Source organism: Sminthopsis crassicaudata, chromosome 5, assembly GCF_048593235.1.
Source record: "Sminthopsis crassicaudata isolate SCR6 chromosome 5, ASM4859323v1, whole genome shotgun sequence".
Lineage (NCBI taxonomy): Eukaryota > Metazoa > Chordata > Mammalia > Dasyuromorphia > Dasyuridae > Sminthopsis > Sminthopsis crassicaudata.
Window position 1 is genome coordinate 83,671,037 of NC_133621.1, and position 6,504 is coordinate 83,677,540.

Sequence of the window (6,504 nt, forward strand, 5' to 3'; positions counted from 1 at the left end):
AATCCTTTGCTAAATATGTCAGCTAAATAAAAAATCCCCAATCCTGCAGAATCTTTGGAACATGCTAGCAAATCCTGAAAGTGTCTACTATGAGCAAGGATGCCGCTCAAAAGGAAAGGACGGCTGGACTGATTCGTGGAAGTACTAGAGAGAAGGAAGATCTAATCAACTGTTTTTCCATGCAATCTCTTGGTAAGATTCAATTTGAAAGTAAAAATTATATTGCCTTGTCCTTCCTGTGTCCCCAGGAAAAGTGAATTATATTCTCTGCACTCCATCAGACACAGAAAAATTTCAGCAGGTTAGAATCAAATATTTTATTGATCACACCCCAGTGGATTGACCCTTATACTAATGAAAAAGGGTTATGGAGAAATTACAGGCACAGAGTATTGGGGTTTCAACTCAAGCCTTTTGTTCTGATGTTTGTGTAACTCTGGGCAAGTAACTTCATTTCTCTGAATGTAAAAATTTTTATCTGTAAAATAGGGATATTGATACTACTTACTTCATAGAATAGTATAAAAAGTTTAATTCTTTTCCACTATTTGTGTTAGTCTCCTCTTTCTCCTGAGTGTTGACATGTTCTCTCTCCAACAAACTCAGTAACTACCATTTTATGCTGCTCTTCCTCCCTATCCCTCCAATTCCATTCAGATTTACTATCCAGAACTATGATGGGGACACCTCCCCCCCCTCTGAGCTGCCCTCCATCAAAATTGCTCTTAGTTCAAGAAACATCCAATAAATTATTTTCTGATGAGCTAAAATATTTTAACTCTGTCTACAGGCAATTCCTTGATTCAGAGAAAAGAATTTTTAAAAAAGCTTTTTATTTTCAAAACATATACATGGATAATTTCCAACATTCACCCTTGCAAAACCTTGTGTTCTAATTTTTCCCTCCCTTCCCTCCACTCCCTCTTCTAGATGGCAAGTAATTCAATATATGTTAAACATGTGCAATTCTTCTAGATATATATTTCCACAATTATCATGTTACACAATATCAGATCAAAAAGGAAAAAAAAAACGAGAAATAAAAAAATACAAGCAAGCAAGAACAAAAAGTGAAAATATTATGTTGCGATCCACACTCAGTTCCCACAGTCCTTTCTCTGGGTGTAGATGGCTCTCTTCATCATAAGATCATTGGAACTGGCCTGAATCATCTCATTGTTGAGAAGAGTTATGTCGATCAGGATTGATTATCATATAATCATGTTCTTGCTGTATACAATGATCTGGTTCTGCTCACTTCACTCAGTATCAGTTCACATAAGTCTCTCCAGGCCTCTCTGAAATCATCCTGTTGGTCGTTTCTTACAGAACATTCAAATACCACAATTTAATCAGCCATTCTCCAATTGCATCCACTCAGTTTCCAGTTTCTGGCCACTACAAAGAGGGCTGCCACAAACATTCTTGCACATACAGGTCCCTTTCCTTCCTTTAAGATCTCTTTGGGATACAGGCTCAGTAGAGACACTGCTGGATCAAAGGGTATGAACAGATTAATAGCCCTTTGAACATAGTTCCAAATTGCTCTCCAGAATGGTTGAATCAGTTCACAATTCTACCAACAAAGTATTAGTCTTCCAGTTTTCCCTCATCCTCTCTGACACTTGTAATTATCTTTTCCTGTCATCTTAGCCAATGTGAAAGTGTGTAGTGGTACTTCAGAGTTGTCTTAATTTGCATGAAAAATTAATTTCTAAAGGTAAAATTTTAGATATTAGTAATAAGTTGGACAAGAGTTAAGGGGAGGAGACTTTATAAGTGCTTGCCAAATTTCACCATGAAGGAGGACTGACTAAAGGTATGACTCTTCTTGTCCACCAGTAGAATTTTCTTTTTGCTTAAAATACTTTAAATTTTATTTTTTCAATGAACAAAAATCTATTTTCCTTCTATTTCATCCTTCCCATTTTTCAAAAAAAAGAAAGAAAAACAAAATCTTTATGACACTTATGCATAGTCAAACAAAACAACACATCAAAAAAAAGTCTTAGTATATCAGTAGCATGCATTTTCTGAAATTTTTAATTCCCATTTTTATGTGATGTGCATCATAATGCACTAACGGATAGGTTATTTTTGGTGTTCTCCCTAAGGAAAGATCATGATGTTCCTTTAACCATTAATTTCTAGGGCCTATTTAAGACCTTTTGCCACATTAGAGATTGTAGGGTGTTTTTAACTCATTATTGTTGAAAGCTGGAAGTCTTTAGTACTTATATGTAACTAGAACACTAAACTTGGAGAAAGATCTACATTGATTCCTAGCCCCACCATCTATCACACCTGGGGTTTCATCTCTGGACCTCAGTTTCCTCATATGTAAAATGAGAACTTGGAATTATTAACCTCACAGTTCCCCTAAGATCTTTTCTATTTTTATAGGCCTAGTGTCTAGTTGAATTCTAAGGTTCCTTTCAATGCTGATATTTTTAGATTCTATGTTTTCCATATTGAGATAATAAGAGTGGTATATTTGGACTAACTTTATTCTAGTTTGGTGTGTGATTTGAGGAACAAACTTGAAGAAACAGGTTGAGAATTTTAACCCTCGTTAAGTCAGTGGGGAGGGGGGTGTTGTTTAGAGATAGATAACACCTTCCCTACCCTGGAAATTTGATCAGGTGTGAGGATGCTAAATTATACCAAGGCTCATCAGAAAGGTGCATTCCACAGTTCGACTGAGGCCATTAATCAGATATCTTGGTCACTTTGCTATGCATGTTGTAAACTTCTCAACAAGCCATACTGCAGGCACTACGGTTAGGCAATTTCCTTTGAAAGATCCTATATAAGTGAACTCTATTTAAACTGGTGTTCTTTTTTGTAAAATCTCATGTCTATTGAAAGACTGAAAATTACAGGGAATAGGACATATGCTTTATGTAAAAATTTACTAAATAATGATATCTATCATTACTAAATGATTATTATAAAATCACAGAAGTGAAAGGAGTTTCACAAGGTCAATACATCAGTTTTCCTGCCTTAAGAACAATACCTACCCTCCTCTGGGAATCGTTTTAATACTTTTCTTTAAAAACTTTCAGAGGTATTTTATAACAGAACTACTGTCTTAGTATAAGTTAGTATAAGTCCTATTAAAAATTATAGAAATGAGTTTTTTTGATCTATTGCATTTTGTTTACCAAAAAACCTTCTTAAAAGATGTATATTTAGGAGTGGGTTGAAACTTCCAGATATAATACTAATAATTACAACAGTCAACATTTATTATGTCTTTATTATGTACCAGGCTCTATGCTAAATGCTTTTTCAAATATCTATCTCATTTGATCCTTACAATAATTCTGGTAAGCAGATGCCCTATTATATCATATTATATCATATTATATTATATTATATTATATTATATTATATTATATTATATTATATTATATTATATTATATTATATTATATTATATTATATTATATTATATTATATTATATTATATTATATCATAATCCCCCTTATATAGTTGAGGAAATTGAGACAAATGCAGGGGTCAAATTTGAACTGAGGACTTCCTGAGTTGCTGCATTCACTGTGGGTTGCAAAGGTTAAAATAGGTTTAAAAGGAGGAAGAAAATAGTGGAAGTATGGGTGGGAAGGGATGTGAAAGGAAAATGTCTTCCATGGCTAAAGATTTTAAATATTTCCCCTTAAAAAATTTCTATCAAATTTAAAGTGAGAGATCTAGGCTATTTTTGTTTTTGGCTTTCAGAAATCTCTCCTTACCTTAGTTTAGATAACTTTTGTTTCTTGGTTAATTTTAAAAGAAAATTATAACCTGGGCTTACCTCATATGCCTCAATATTGGCAATTTTCAAGTCTACTTGTCATTTAGACCTTAATAAATGAAGGAAAATAGGTTTGCTAAGCTTTTTTCCAAGAAAGTCTGAAGGGAATTGTTCATTAGTCAAAATCTGCAGTGAATAAACAACTCCCTGGAGCCTCTCTCAAAAAAACTTTTAAAAAAGACCTCTATCAGCTACCTTGTCCATCAATATCACTTTCTCCCTCATGCCTGAGCCCACTATCCATTCCTATTTACTTCATGGAAACTAAAGTCACATCACAGGGCCCACACTAACTTAGCTGAAACAGAAAGGTCTTAGAAGCCTTTTCAATCCTATCTTCATAAAACAAAATAATTCCTTTTTAATGACTGTCCTTGTTTTCTTTCCCAGTTCTATTTAACCAGATAAATGTCTGGAGCATTTTCAACTGGGTTAAACCACTGTGACCTTCATAATCAGGGAACAGAAATAAATTATATTTTCTCGTAAATGTTAATATGTCTCCATTACCCAGCTGCCTTCTAATCACTGATGGTAGTGATAATATTTAGCCTTTATCAGGCCTCTCATTCAGGGATAACAAAGTACTTTATTATTCCCATTAAGCAGTTAAGGGACCTTTTAGATTTGTAAGGTGTTTCACACACAAGTATTATATGACTGTGAGTGTTATTTGGCACTAGAAAGAATTCTCAAAGAAAGCTGGTACGGGACTTCATGGTGGAATGCAGGGGAAAAAAATACAACAAAACATTCAACTGTCTGTGAGTCCAAAGAAATAGGTTCAAATCCTGTTTCTCCCATTTACCTGGGCTTATTGGGGGTGGAAGAGAAAAGGGGTAAACTTTAAGAAAATGAAATCATGGAACATGACAGATGGTTCGATAATGATGATTATGTCACTCACAGTTTCCTAATATCCTACCAATAAAGAAATAATGAGTTTTGAGAAAGGCTAGAAATAAAAAAAAAAAAAAAAAACTGCAGAAAGTTGGCCATCTACTCTAGAGGTGTAATGAACTCTTTTTAAAATTACTATTTTAATAGTATCTTTTTTTTTCCCCAAATCAATGCAAAGATAGTTTTCAACATTCACCTATATATTTACCAAATTTTTCTCCCTCTCCACCTCCCTCCCCCCAAGACAGCAAGGAATCTCACATAGGTTAAACATGTGCAGTTCTTTTAAACATATTTCCATATTCATCATGCTGTGCAAAAAAAAAAAAAAATCAAAAGGCAAAAAAATCCAAAAAAACATGAGAAAAGAAAAAAAAAACAGGCAAAGTTGAACTTTTGCCACAACACAAACCAACAAGAATGAGGCAAGAATGCTTAAAATTGTAAAATTGTAAATATACATATTTATACTCATATGCAGAAAACTTCCACTAAGGTTCCCATTTTTTTCTCCCCTCCCTGATTTTTTTTCTTGAACACAGAGTGAGTGACAGCTAGTTAAGTGTCTAAGGTCACATTTGAACTCAGGTCTTCTTAACTCCAGACCTGAAATCCCTGACTCACAATTTTCTCAAATTATATTGATAATAATAGTTAGCATTTACACAACCTATGTGCCAGGCACTGTGCTAAGTATTTTACAAATATCTCACTTGATTTTCTCAAAAACCTTGAAAGGTAGATATATTCCTATTTTACACTTGAGGCAATACACTGAGGCAATGCATACTGAGGCAAACAGAGGTCAAATGTCTTGTTCAAGGTCATATCTATTAAGTGTTTGTGACTAGATTTCAATTCAGGTCTTCTTGATCCCAAACCCAGCACTCTTATCTCCTGCCTAAACTCTATATTGAGTAACTCTGCTACATTAAAAATAAACAAACCCCAAATTGAACAAAATAAGGCAGTTGGGGATGTTTATTCCCCTCCCTTTCCATTATAATTATCCATCCTTTATATTCCGATTTAGGAAGCATAGACTTGAGAAACCTGCCAGAAATTTGGGTTTGCTAAGACTTAGGGTTAAAATATTGCCAAAGGCATTTGCAATTGATTTGTCTGGGTTAGTTACATAATCCAGAGTTGAAAACCAGACTTTGGGCCTTGATCATTTTGATTTAGAAAACAGAAAGAGGCTCTGAAAATCTGACTGTCCATTTGAGCAAAAAAAAAAAAATAAATCTCCAAACCCAAACAATCTCCCTCCCCCCAAATCTAACACAAGGAGGTGTTAATAATTTTTTCAGTCATGTCCAACTTTTTCTGACCCCATTTGGGGTTTTCTTGGCAAAGATACAAGAGTGATTTGTAATTTCCTTCTCTAGCTCATTTTTGCAGATGATAAAATTAAGGCAAACTGTGGTTAAATTACTTGCCCAAGGTCACACAGCTAAGTATGTGTCTGAATCTAGATTTGAACTCAGGAAGTGAATAATTACTGTGTGGATATTATCAGCTAGCTTGAGTTCAGGCTGAAATATATTTCTTTTTCTGATCAAATATGGTCCTAGCAGATATAGTGCTGGAACAAGAATCAGGAAAAGCTGAATTCATATCCTACCTTAAACACTTACTTAGTTGTTCCCTCCTATCAGCCTTCATTTCTTCATCTGTAAAATGTGGATAATAATAGCATCTACTTCATAGGATTGTTGTGAAGACCAAATGAAATATGGTCAAAGAGTTTTTCAAACTTTAAAGTGCTATATGAATGCTGTTGT